Raw genomic sequence first — 14,666 nt, 5'->3', positions numbered from 1 at the left:
GCAGAATAAAAGTAAGTGGGAACTTGGTCAAGATATTTGACCAAGTAATTGTTCAGGAAAACCCAGTATGGGCTTTTATTTTTTAAACGGACTGCAGAAAGGTAGTGGGGCCGGTCTGTTTCCTCCCGCCCAGATCCTATAAGTGGCCCATGGCCACAGAGTGAAGTAAAGGCAAAAAACCCTGCAGCAAGAGTTTTGGGTGTGTCTGTTTTGAGCTTGCTGGCAGACAGAGCAATCGGTCTTCAGATTATTACCCGTGAGAGGTAACACAGGGCCAAGCAGAGCCAAAAGGTCAGGCATCACCCCCATATACACAGGGTGCCATCACTCCCGACAGCAGGTCCTGGAGTGTAATTGATTTTCCCGGCTGTGATCCGGAGGCTACAGCATGCTGTGCACTGTGAGAGTTTTCTTTTTGGACATTAAACACATTTTGTTTTTGAACTTGCTTGGGTCACTGCCTCATCACTGCACAACGTGGACACCGCTGCACTGCAGCAGTCACAGAATGACCACAGAATTGTAGTTTAAGAGTGGACTAGCCATTTACTTGCACAGTACTAGTCTAAAGTTGTTCATATATCTTAGATAGCTGTTGGACATAATCTAGTTTAGCTGGTGGAATGACTTCATAATTCTCATATATTGCTGGTTGAACACCTCTGGGGGCTGCTTGTATCACAGGAGGAAAAAAGTCTAATCTTCTTCTCCCCAAAAACTATCTACTGGGTAAAAACCAGGAGACATCATTAATTAACCAATAACCAAGAGATATTTGTCAAACCACTGGGAAACTCATTTACCTTGAAAACAGGGACCTCTTGCACACCAACAGAAATTAAGAAGTTGTTGTTCATGTACAGCTCTTTCTATTTCATTTGGAAAGCAGTTGTGGAAATTGACAATCATGTATGGTCCATTCGTGGCTGCTCCCATGGTATTGGGGGGAAGGGAGGCCAGCAGTGTTACCTCCATCTATCGAACAATTGTGGCATAACTTGTGGACATGCCACAAATGTCCCAGACGGGAATTATTCTTGAGTGTTGCCAAGCTTGAGTGTGGCAGAGGAAGAGTTTATGGTCATAGTAGAATATACATGTGGTGGCATTGAGATGTTAGCACTGGAATGTAAGGAGAAGCCAAGTTCCCTGACTGTTCTTTATTGCAAATTAGTGCTTGTGGTTAACCGTAGTTTATGGACTCAGAATAGCAACTCATTAAAAAAAAAAGACTGGAAATTCTCAAGCTCTTGACTTTTTTTCCCACAGGAGATTCAAGAAAAGCAAATCTCATTATGAAGAGTTGTTTTCAGGCAAACCACTGTCGGTAAATATTGCTGAGCATCCAACATGATTGTGATGCATTCTGCCCTTATAAATGGATATTAGATGTTTTATTTAACTGCGGTCAGCCTCCATTGTCTGACAGTTCTCTTCTAAATTTGTATTTCCAGATCGCAATAAATTGTAAGAAACAAAAAAAAATAAGCGCCAAGTCAAATGCCAAGCAGAACAAAGCCAATGCCTTATGATTGTCATTGCTGCTCAATCCTTCCTTATTGAGAAGGACTTAATTGACTTCATTGAAGTAGATCCAATTCCAAGGTTTATACCAATTCTCCTTAGTTCACAAGGTACACAGTTGAATTTGTCCCATTACTACTCAATTTTTGTTAGATTTGATTTGACATTTAGACAGAATGAGATCACCTCGATGCGTTATTAATGTATTTTTATTGGATTTATTTCGGTTTGAAATACTATAATAGTTAAAGTGCTCCAGGAAGTCAATGAAGGCTTTGTTCAAACCTCTCATTCTCTTCCTCAATAAATATCCTGCTTCATTTTGAGACTGGTGAGTGTCAGAGCCCCATGATGGATTCACATCAAAATTCTTGACTTATTACTATGATAATATTATTATGGCTGTAACCAGGTATGACAACTGAGAGATAAGACATTTTTGTTAAAGTGTACCAAACATACTTTATAAAATATGTTCTACCTCCTTATTCATCCTGCGAATTGGTGTGCGTTAGGGTATTGGGACCCTCACCGATCACTCAAAAAACTCTTCTTAAGTGCACTAGTTTCTAAATGCATGAACACAAACACTGCTCTGTCCGCGCTCCCAGGCAGGAGCAGAGAGATTCTACCTCTTCCCCTCAGCGATTCTGAGCCTTTTATTTTGAGCGATTGGTGGGATCTCAGGTCCCAAATTTGAGCATTAAAAGAAAGAAATGTAAAATGTAATTTACTGAAACCCTCATCCTTTATTTTTAATGTACTTTTTAATTCCAGATTAAGTCTATTAAAAAATCCAGATCGATTCAACAGTCCTGAGACTCTTGAAATGATTGGGCACATCACTTAGGAAATGCTCTAACTGATTGTTGACACAACTTTAAGGATGTTCATCCACAGCTCAAAAGAAGCTTGGAAATAAAGATGAGGGAATATATTTAAGTAGAATAAAATTCTACTCAAATGTTACAAAACTCCGCATTCGCCAATATGCGGATTTATTAAAATTTGCTTCTGTGCCAATTCCGAAAGATGGCAACCAATGGGCACCATTTTTCTGAGAAATAATGAACCATCCAAAAGTTAAAAGAAAAGTCATTATACTCACCCCTGACCTCTCTGGCCCTTCTGCTACTCACTGTCACCTGTCCGGTCCTCATCATTTCTTCAGATCGCCGTCGCTCATGATTAAATCTTCATGGATCCTGGACTGTGTCTGGAGTTGTGATTGTCATGGTGCCCAGGACTGTTCTGTGCACATGTTGGGTGGTCATGTTGTACATTGTGACATCATAACATATTGCGCTGGGGATCTAAAGATGCTGCAAAGATTGGACAAGTGGTGATGACGAGGACTGAAGGTGTCAGAGAGGTCAGCCATAAGTTGATTGTAAGGATTTTTCTATTATTTTTTACACATTACGTTTATTTTTCTCTGGAACTGGAGAAACCTCAGAGCATAATAAGGGATGCTAAATTCACAAAGAATAACTTCTTCTTGAATTTTACAGGAAAAACTGTGTGATCGGCTCATCTCTCGGAACTATGCTACAAGATCAGGTTAAACTCCTCTGCTACATTAGACAACCCGAGTAGTAATCAATAATTCCTTTAAAACCCTGGACCACTGAGGTGAATTCCCCACATTTCTAGTCGATCTGGGATGTTAATATTAACTACTTCACAGGTCTAGCCTCCACCTTGGATGCTGGTATTAAACCCTTCACCACCCTATACCCATCTACATAGGTACAGGATCTTGTACTTTTAGCTATTCTAGACCACCAGAGATGTTGGTATTCACGGGTTCTTTCTTCCATAATAATAGATATGTTAGTGGAAACCCCATTGCTACCCTAGATTACTAGAGAACTTGATATTACGCCTTCTATGTGAAAGTTTTTAGCCCCATGTCAAGAGACAACCACCCATAATATAATGAGTGCTTTTAACTATTTCATTTTCTATTCTTTTGGAGTTTTGTGCCACGACTAAGGACCAAACTTTAAAGAGAACTCGTCAGCAAGTTTTGACTTATGGAAGTAGATGTATGGCTATATAGGTGGCTGTCCCTCAATAATATTTATTTTGTAGATATCCAATGTGCCAGTCATGAGAAATCTAGCACAGACGCCACATGCAAATCAGGCAAGAAGTGCAATGGGGGAGGTAGTCTACAACACATGAGCACTGTATACAATAACTGACGTCAGTGGACTTGGGCTGTGTATCTCAGTATAACTGCGGAGGGCTGTGATAGGCTGCAACAGTCATGTTTACGAGGCAGGATTTCCATACGGCACCCTTGTAAACTCTCCAAACAGCGCTCCAACGGGTCCTTGCAAGTCGTCCTGAATGCATTCCCTTCACCCCTGCATCCTGATATTTTAGATTTTCAAATAAAGTGAAGAAGTTTTTAAAGGGACGGCGAGTGCGACTTTCTTCCTTCTACTTTTCTCATGTAATCAACTAGACAATAAGATTTAATTTAAAGATGGTAATGGTACTTTTTACCTACTGAACCTATGTGCACCAAATGTACAGGATTCATTTGTAGTCGTAGCAGCCAGAACTTTTTCATCTTTATGTAAGCTGCGCTGTGCGACATCTGGCTTTTTTTTTTGCATGTAAGCAGATAGTTTAAATATTGTGTTTTTTTGTAAAGCTTTGATTCTGCAATAAAAAAAAAGTAACTGTAGCTATGAACAGCTTTAGCTGCTGCCTGCAAATGCCTGCCTGCATTTTGTGAAAATTAGGGAATGGCCTACCCCCCTTGAGTAGGACATTACATCTAAAGAGCTTACCAAGGCTGGGGTGTCCAGAATTCAGGACCCAGTCCTTGTCTGACCTTATTCACACAGGTCACTTCTGACGCATGGTAAGTTTCAATATTAGACAGTGTAGGACTGTCCCGAAATGGCGAAAAGGTCACCTTGCCACTGGTGGGATGGCTTTTATGCTTTATTAAAATCAAAAACAGTGTAACTAAGAACACTGTGCTATTTAAATGCACTTTTGCTTTTTACTTATTTAGTTACAGCAGGGTTTAAGCTCATGTTGTTTCTTGTAGTTTTTTTCTGTTTAAAGTGAACCTGTCATCTGTTTTGGCCGATATAAGTTACGGCCATCACCTTTCAGGACTGATATACAGTAGTCTATAATGCTGTATATCTGCCCCCAACCCAACCTGTAAGAAAAGAAAAATAACTTTCATTATACTCACCTGTGGGGTGGTCCAGTCCGAGGGGTGTCGCTCTTCTTGGTCCGATACCTCCCATCTTCTTGTGATGCCGTCCTCCTTCATGTTTCGTGTGGATATCCCTGCATCATCCACAGAGTCTCCTCGGCACCGCGCTCCTGCACAGGCGTACTTCTCTGCCCTGTCTTTGACCCTTCCCGATGCCTGCGCACTGTAGTACTTTGCTCTGCCCTCAACAGGTGCACGAATGGTGCAGTCAGCATTTGGCCACGCCAATGGTGCAACGAAGTTCCCTTATTTACATATGTAATAAAACTGATTTACTAAAATCTACAAGAATAATATGATTTTTATAGAGGTTTAGACCTATTGGGAGTGATAGACTCCCTTTAATTCAGATGCCCTAATTTACTATAAGTCTTGTAAAAACATATTATATTATATTGATTTGGGTCCTATAAAAGTGTTCAGGAGAGATGATTTCTTTTAAGCTCATGATAAATAATAATAATTTTATTTACATAGTGCCAATGTGGAAATCGCGGGAACGTGAGATGTCGTCACGGACAGGAGGCAGATCAAGAGTTAATGGGTTTATTAACAACAGGTACTCTCCTCGCAGGGAGTGTAGGGACTTGGGAGGTATGTAAGGGAGAAGGGCAGAACTGCGAGCTAGGAAGGGACAGAGCAGGGATGAGCAATAGTTCAGTAGGAAGAAACAAAGGCAAATAAACTTATCAGTCTGTAGTTTTCTTGGTTCTCCAATGGTGGCACCGACAACACCGGCACTTGAAGTTGCAGAGGTGTCTGTAATGGAAGGGGTTCCAATCCACGGTGCGGGTGATGGGTCTTTGAAGGATGCAAAGTGTTCCTGCACTCCTGAAGGCCAAACTCTGTGCTCAGTCCATTACGAAGTACCGCTGGAACGAAGCCTCGCTCCGCGGTGTACACAGGTACCTGGCTAAGGGGCTCTGGCCTAGTCACCTGCTTATCATGGCACTGCGCACGCGATACAGTCCCTGGTCTCAATTCTGAGTCGCCTCCTGGCATGGAGGTTAGCGGGAACTTGGCAGGCTGTCGTCCACTCACAGTAGCCCGGTACACAGGGAATCTGTCAAGTCGGCCCGCGCTCGAGGGGTGATCCGCAGTCTCCACTAGTACTGCATCCGACCGCCCACTTAGCTTTCCCACCTCGGCTCTTTTCCCGCAGCGCTTTTTAACCCAGCCCAGCCTACTGCAGTCACATGCAAGGGTCCGTCCTTGTGTGAAAATCTTCCCTCCTGCAACAATGGTGACATTCCCGGTAGATCTGGAACTGGCGTGAGAAAGGTATACCCAATCTTGTTCTTCCTCTTACACCAACATATTCTGCAGGACATGTATAGACAATTATGACAATACAAAGTAACACATAGTAGATAAAAGTTTCAGCTAATGCTCATAAATGCACTATGTTCTGATGATTCAAGTACCGTATATATAGAGTATAAGCCGAGATTTTCAGCCCATTTTGGGGGGCTGAAAGTCCCCCTCTCGGCTATTACTCGAGTCATACCCAGGGGTCGGCAGGGGAGGGGGAGCGGGGGCTGTCTAATTATACTCACCTGCTCCTGGCGTGGTCCCTGCAGGTCCCTGGTTCCCGGCGCCCCAGCTTCTTCCTGTACTGAGCGGTCACATGGTACCGCTCATTACAGTAATGAATATGTGGCTCCACCTCCCATAGGGGCGGAGCCACATATTCATTACTGTAAAGAGTGGTAACGGTGCTCGCTCAGTACAGGAAGAAGCTGCGGCACCAGGAACCAGGGACCTGCAGGGACCGCTCCAGGAGCAGGTGAGTATAATGGGGAGGGGGAGTGCTGCACGATATTCACCTGCTCCCTTTTCTGGGCGCCGCTCCGTCTTCAGCGTCTTCTGCTGTGACACTCAGGTCAGAGGGCGCGATGACGTGGTTAGTGCGCGCCCTCTGCCTGAACGTCAGTGCAGAAGACGCTGAAGATGGAGCGGCACTGGAATGAAGACAGGTGAATATTGAAAGTGCCGGGGACCTGAGTGACAGAGAGGTGAGTATGTGATTTTATTTTTTTATCACAGCAACAGCAAATGGGGCAAGTGTCTGTATGGGGCATAATCAACGTTTGTGCAGCACTATATGGCGCAAATATCTTTATGGAGCATCTTATGGGGCCATAACGTTTGTGCAGCATTATATGGGGCAAATGTCTGTATGGGGCCATAATCAATGTTTGTGCAGCACTATATGGGGCAAGTGTCTGTATGAGGCCATAGTCAACGTTTGTGCAGCACTATATGGGGCAAGTGTCTGTATGGAGCATCTTATGGGCCCATAATCAACGTTTCTGCAGTACTATATGGGCCAAGTGTCTGTATGGAGCATCTTATGGGGCCATAATCAACGTTTGACAGCACTATATGGGGCAAGTGTCTGTATGGGGCCATAATCAACGTTTGCCCAGCACTATATGGGGCAACTGTCTGTATGGAGCTTCTTATGGGGCCATAATCAATGTTTTTGCAGTACTATATGGGGCAAGTGTCTGTATGGAGTATCTTATGGTGGCCATAACGTTTGTGCAGCACTATATTATTATTATTATTATTATTATTTATTGTTATAGCGCCATTTATTCCATGGCGCTTTACAAGTGAGGAGGGGTATACATAATAAAAACAAGTACAATAATCTTAAACAATACAAGTCATAACTGGTACAGGAGGAGTGAGGACCCTGCCCGCGAAGGCTCACAATCTACAAGAGATGGGTGAGAATACAGTAGGTGAGGATAGAGCTGATCGTGCAGCGGTTGGTTGATCGGTGGTTACTGCAGGTTGTAGGCTTGTCGGAAGAGGTGGGTCTTCAGATTCTTCTTGAAGATTATGATGGTAGGCGAGAGTCTGATGTGTTGTGGTAGAAGGTTCCAGAGTAGGGGTGATACGCGAGAGAAATCTTGTATACGATTGTGGGAAGAGGAGATAAGAGGGGAGTAGAGAAGGAGATCTTGTGAGGATCGGAGGTTGCGTGTAGGTAAGTACCGGGAGACGAGGTCACAGATGTATGGAGGAGACAGGTTGTGGATGGCTTTGTATGTCATCGTTAGGGTTTTGTACTGGAGTCTCTGGGCAATGGGGAGCCAGTGAAGGGATTGACAGAGGGGAGAGGCCGGAGAATAGTGGGGGGACAGGTGGATTAGTCGGGCAGCAGAGTTTAGAATAGATTGGAGGGGTGCGAGAGTGTTCGAGGGGAGGCCAGAGAGCAGGAGGTTGCAGTAGTCGAGGCGAGAGATGATGAGTGCATGGACTAGGGTTGTTGCAGATTCTCGGTTGAGGAATGAACGGATTTGTGAAATATTTTTGAGTTGAAGTCGGCAGGAAGTGGAAAGGGCTTGGATATGTGGTTTGAAGGAGAGATCAGCATCAAGGATTACCCCGAGGCAGCGAGCTTGTGGGACTGGGGAGAGTGGGCAGCCATTTACTGTAATGGATAGGTTCGTTGGGGGGGTCGCGTGAGATGGGGGAAAGATGATGAATTCTGTTTTGTCCATGTTAAGTTTGAGAAATCTAGCGGAGAAGAAGGATGAAATAGTGGACACACATTGAGGGATTCTGGTTAGTAGGGAGGTGATATCTGGTCCAGAGATGTAGATCTGTGTGTCATCAGCATAGAGGTGATACTGAAAGCCATGAGATTCTATGAGCTGTCCCAGGCCAAAGATGTAAATGGAGAAGAGCAGGGGCCCAAGGACTGAACCTTGTGGGACTCCGACAGATAGGGGGCGAGGTGAGGAGGTGGTGTGTGAGTGGGAGACGCTGAATGTCCGGTCTGTTAGGTATGAGGAGATCCAGGATAGGGCCAAGTCTGTGATGCCAAGGGATGAGAGCGTCTGTAATAATAGGGAATGGTCCACTGTGTCAAAGGCAGCCGACAGGTCGAGGAGGAGGAGAACGGAGTAGTGTCGCTTGCTCTTGGCGGTTAAGAGGTCATTGGTGACCTTAGTTAGGGCAGTTTCAGTGGAATGGTGTGACCGGAAGCCAGATTGTAAGCGGTCAAAGAGGGAGCAAGAAGAGAGATGGGAGGACAGTTCAAGGTAGACGTGTTGTTCCAGTAGTTTTGAGGCATAGGGGAGAAGTGATATAGGGCGATAGCTAGATACAGAGGATGGGTCAAGAGAGGGCTTTTTGAGGATAGGTGTGATGGAGGCATGTTTAAAGCTTGAGGGGAAAACACCAGTTGTTAATGATAGGTTGAATAGATGGGTTAGGGTTGGGATGAAGATTGTGGTGAGGTTTGGGATGAGGTGGGATGGGAGCAGGTCAAGTGCACAGGTGGTGAGATGCGATCTTGAGAGTAGAGTGGCGAGTTGATCTTCTGTAATGGTGGAGAAGTTGGTTTTGGAGGTGGAGGGTAGGGAAGTTGGGAGGAAGGGCTCTGGGGCTTGTTGACCAAAACTGTCTCTGATGTTATCAATCTTCTGCTTGGAGAATGAGGCAAAGTCTTCAGCGGAGATAAGTGGGGAGGGAGGAGGTGCTGGGGGACGGAGGAGAGAATTGAAGGTGTTGAATAACTGTTTAGGGTTGTGAGACAGGGAGGATATGAGAGATGAGAAGTAGGTTTGTTTTGCTGTGGCGAGTGTGGTCTTGAAAGTAGTGAGGGACTGTTTGAATGCGATGAAGTGGTCGTTGGAGTGGGATCTTTTCCATCTGCGCTCAGCAGCCCTGGAAGCTTGCCTCAGTTCTTTGGTCAGGCTGGTGTGCCAGGGCTGTTTGTTGATTTTGCAAGCTTTGGTATGTGTAAGTGGGGCAGCATATTCCAAAGCTACAGCTATTGTGGTGTTATATAGAGTGGCAGCGTCATCCGCATTGTGTATGGAACTTATGTCTGTGAGAGGGAGGAGGGATTCAGAGAATGAATGTAGGTCAAGATGTTTAAGATTTCTGCGAGGGTGTGAAAGTTTGTGGGGTGGGGATTGTAGACATGGAGTGGAGAGAGATGAGAATGTGAGAAGGTTGTGGTCAGAGAGAGGAAGAGGTGAGTTAGAGAGGTTAGATAGGGAGCAGAGGCGGGTGAAGATGAGGTCCAGTGTGTGACCATCTTTGTGAGTGGCTGCAGAAGACCATTGAGTGAGGCCGAAGGAGGAAGTGAGAGATAGAAGTTTAGTGGCAGCTGAGAGGGAAGTGTCAATGGGGATGTTGAAATCGCCCATGATGATAGTGGGGATGTCTGCATATATATGGGGCAAATATCTTTATGGGGCAAATATCTTTATGGGGCATCTTATGGTGCCATAATTAACATTTGTGGAGCATTATATGGGGCAAGTGTCTGTATGGAGCATCTTATGGGTCCATAATCAAGGTTTGTGCAGCACTATATGGGGCAAATATCTTTATGGAGCAACTTATGTGGCCATAATCAACATTTGTGCAGCGTTATATTGGGCAAATGTGTCTATGGAGCATCTTATGGGGCAATTATTAAACTTTATGCAGGATTATATGGGGTATATTTTAATATGGAGCATCTTATGGGGCCATCATAAACTTTATGGAGCATTATATGGGGCTCCTGATTCAATATGGATATTCAAAAACACTTAACCTACGGAAGTCTCAATTAATTTTACTTTTATTGGAATCTATTTTTACTTTTGACATTTACCGGTAGCTGCTGCATTTCCCACCCTAGGCTTATACTTGAGCCATTAAGTTTTCACAGTTTTTTCTGGCAAATTTAGGGGGGTCGGCTTATACTGTAGTATATACGGTAATATAAAAGTTGTCAGCCGGTCAAATGCTTTATTCTACTTAATGTTCAATGAAACTATACAGTTGATTTAGAAAAAAGAGAAAAAAAATCAAGAATGCTTTGATGAATAAATTTCTCATGTTATCCCCCGAATTTGCCATGAGTCAGCCCTTCGTAATATTTAGTAGTCTAAGGCACGACTTTTATTTGGCATAATAGAGAAACCCTTGAGAGGTGCATTTGTAAAACAGCTTTCCCCTATCATTATCCATTAAGGTTTAGCTTGGATAATCGGTACACGGAGGCTACAATCATCCCTGATCGGAATCACATTTTTGATCAAGGTGATATGGTTGATCATGATTATCTTAATTACCATTGATTTATAAATAGAAACTACCAAACTTTTGAAGGATTTAATCTCAGATAACAGGTTTGTAAAAACAGTCGCAAAAATATTAGAAAAAAGTTTGCGCTTGTTTGCCTGACTTGGGTTACGGCACCTTAAGACATTTTAATTTTTGGTGGCATGATTAGGGCAAGTGTTGTCAACACACTTTGTTCCTTCCACTTTAAAGTCCCTTTAATAGAGCTCCATAAAAATTATGTTATTTGTATTAAGCCGCATAAATTGTAATTTAAGTAAAAAGCCTTGAAAATTTTATCAAAAGCATTCAAATGAGTCTCTCCCCAGGTCAGTTAATGAGTTGTCGCGAGTTGGCCTCTTTGCTGTAGTGCACCTCCTGCAGACTAAGACAGTTAACCATGTTTTTCATCAAAGAATTGCTCATTAGTAGAGCTTTCAGAAACTGATTTGATTATAGTTTCACTTGATAAAGTGAAATATTTTCAGCTCATTAGGATGATTATGATTCAAGGTCATCGTTTGAAGCTAGTCCTGTCAATATAAGATAAATGGGTCCTCGTCTTTTTCCTTTCCTTACGTTTTGTCCTTTTTAAACTCTACTGTATAAAAAAAAAGAAAAAAAAAGTTCCATACCCATAATTAATTTTTTCATTTCTCCTCTACAAAGCTGAAAATAATAAGAGAACAAAAGGTTCTGGCTACCAAAAAGTCATTGAAGAACTATTAAGAGATTGAGGAGGCTAACTTGTGGAATAGGAATCAGAAGAAATCCTTGAAAAGTTTTAGCCTTTGAAATCCGGCTACTTTCTCCTTGACCTTTGTAAAGTTTCTCCGTGAGCTTTCCTACCTTCATTTACATGAATCTTTTCATGAAAAATGCAACTTTGCATTATGAAACCCTCAAGAGTTGGAATCTACCTGTTCAGTGGCAGTGAGTAAGCATTGCTGGTCAGGACCCATTAGATACCTCTTGTCTTTTATTGCATGACACACGGCTAATTCAAGGTGTGAAGTATGGTCAAAAATATTTTTTTTTGACTGGCCTCTGAAGTTTACTTTTAACACATATAAAAAGAGACTGGTAAATCGTAGGGAAGTAAAGGTATGCCGGGAAACATACGGTTCTATTACCGGAATTACCTCGGATATTCAAGTCCGATATGAATGCTAAAATTACAAAGGACTGAAATGGATTTTGTCAAGTCCTTTGAATGACAAATTCGGTTAATGTGCTGAAATACATTCCGAATCCTAAATGCTATGCAGTCAGGACTCTTTCAGAGGCTCTGAACTTTCGAGTTTTGCAGAGACGTAATACATTTACTGAAAGTTTAAGATGGAGCTTCAGTCTACTGTCCCCCTATTTTTTTGGGGTACCATTTTTATTCCTTCTAGCAATACAAAAAAATTGGGATCTGGTCGTATTGGATGTTGATTTATGGAAGTAATGCTAAGGTATAGTATAGCAGCACAGAGAGAGAGATTCATGTGCCTACATTCAATCTATGCAAGATTTAGACTGACTTGTCTTCAGAATTAAAATATAGTAGACAGCGTCCAAAAGCTGGTGATGAAAAATCAAAACATCTTAATTTTGCCATTTACAGGATTCAAGGTTTCAACTTATCACCGAAAAGATCTGAAATAGGTTGAAAAACTGTATTCGGTATATGGCAGAATTAAGATGTTTTGATTTTTCATCCACTGCTATTGGATGCCGTCTACTATATTTGTAATTAATAATATATGTATATATATATTTATATTTTTAATCATGCCACTTCCAAGTGGCTTCCTTGAGACTCTGGACTGTGTGACCCAGCATAGGAGAAAGCCGTGAACTGAAATAAGTCTACTCAAGAGCGCTTCGAGTAGATCTTCATTTTTAACTTGTCTTCAGAGGTTTGGGAAAGGTACGTAGCTGCTCTTTCAATTTTTCATGCCAATCACATTGAATTTCACCAACTTTTTTTTTACTAATTTAATAAAGGTTTGTTAGTTATTTAAGGGGGTTCTCTGAGACTTAAAGTGTAACTGTTGCTTAAATTTGTATATCATAAATGAATACTACACATTAAAATAAGAAACTTTGTATAGAGAAAACGAAGGGGAAGGGTAGTTTCCAGGACACCAACTTGATAAAATTCAAACTTTACTAGATAAAAGTTATAAATCCATTTTAAAACCAAAGCATCAGCACCTGATGTGTTTCTGACATACTGTAATGCCCTTAGTCATGTCTTCCGAGACAAGTCAGTCTTTATATGACTAAGGGTGTCCCAGTACGCCAGAAACGGTCAGATGCTGAGGTTTCGGTTTTACAATGGGTTTTTAGCTTCACCTAATAAAGCTTGAATTTTACCTAGTTGGTTGTGTCGGAAACTACCCTCCATTTTCTCTATGCTAAGCTGCAGTCACCAGCAGGTATGGCACCCACTGGTTTGCCATCAATGCAATAAATCCACTTATGCTTCTAGCATCATCAGCTCCAAACTCCCCTTTCCCCTCCCTCTATAAGAAACTTTGTGATTTATCTTCTTTCTCCTTATGGACTGGTCAATCATTCTCAAAGTTCTCAATTGTTGGGTAAAATCTGGATTTAGTGAAGACAGATTTTTACATTACTGAGATAGGAGATGGCAGTTCGTACCGATAATATTCTATGTTGACCAGAAGGAGGAGAATCTTTGCCACCAGCTCCTCAATCCTCTTTCCTCCTTCCTTTTCGATAGTATTTTCTCAGTAGCAAATGCCATCTCCTATCTCAGTTTGTAACAATCCGCCTTCATTGCATACAGATTTTATCTGAGAATTTTGATAATGAAGGATCAGTCCAGGAGAAGAAAAAAGCATATTTCCCTGATAAGCTGTATTACAAAGTTGCTTATTTTCATGAGTACAATTGGTTTATGAAATATGAACTTAAACGACTGTCATGATCTATTTACAGGCTAAACTATTGAGATTTGGTTCATGATGGTTTGACATCCAAAATCCTGGCTGACCAGCATAATGAACGGGCCATGAAGCTCCTGCATGTTCTACGTCCTCTTTAACTGGTAATTTGGGCACAGTGGCTCATCTGGATGGATGAATGTGCCTGGTACTGTAACTTGTCCAGTTTATATGATGCTATGGGCTCACATTGTGAGGTTTATTCAGTAAGTTCTAAGTTAGACATGGACCAAACGCGATGATACAGCCGAGCTGGACTTGATGGATGGCACATGGATAGAGAGGAGCGAGTATACTCCTGGCTCGGGTTTTCGCGAGCACGCTCGGGTGAACTCTGAGTGTTTGTTAGTGTTTGGAGATTAAGTTTTCATCGCCTCAGCTGAATGATTTACAGCTATTAGCCAGGCTGAGTACATGTGGGGGTTGCCTGGTTGCTAGGGAATCCTCACATGTAATCAAGCTGTCTAGTAGCTGTAAATCATTCAGCTGCGGTGATGAAAACTTAATCTCCGAACACTAACAAATACTCGGAGACCACCCGAGCGTTCTTGGGAAAACCCGAGCATCGAGTACACTTGCTCATCACTATCGACGTGGAGCAATGAGGACCAGTACAGTTGAATATCCAGGATTGCAGATGGATAAGAGAAGCAGGGAGCACTAGATGCAGCAGAGACAAATGTGCAGAATGTACTGAGAAAAGCTGAATGTTAGATAAGATGAGCTGAGTTGGTTATCAGTAATTGGTCATAGCAGATTTTCGAATGAGGCAGCATCAGGATAACTGAAATGAGCTTTCTTATTACATAAACAGACACAGTGGAGCTGTAGAAGCAACAGCACCAAAAACAAAAAGA

The 14,666-nt window shown here is 42.4% G+C and overlaps 1 long non-coding RNA gene across 1 annotated transcript; it reads left to right on the top strand.

The window, feature by feature from the left end:
• The first annotated feature begins 2,835 nt into the window (after positions 1-2,835).
• LOC143810217 (uncharacterized) lies at positions 2,836-3,944 on the top strand. Its single transcript, XR_013222706.1, has 3 exons — positions 2,836-2,914; positions 3,036-3,156; positions 3,619-3,944. It is a non-coding gene; the product is annotated as an uncharacterized LOC143810217 (long non-coding RNA).
• The last annotated feature ends 10,722 nt before the right edge of the window (positions 3,945-14,666 follow it).

Source organism: Ranitomeya variabilis, chromosome 2, assembly GCF_051348905.1.
Source record: "Ranitomeya variabilis isolate aRanVar5 chromosome 2, aRanVar5.hap1, whole genome shotgun sequence".
Classification (NCBI taxonomy): domain Eukaryota; kingdom Metazoa; phylum Chordata; class Amphibia; order Anura; family Dendrobatidae; genus Ranitomeya; species Ranitomeya variabilis.
This window is presented reverse-complemented; position numbering and strand designations above follow the sequence as displayed.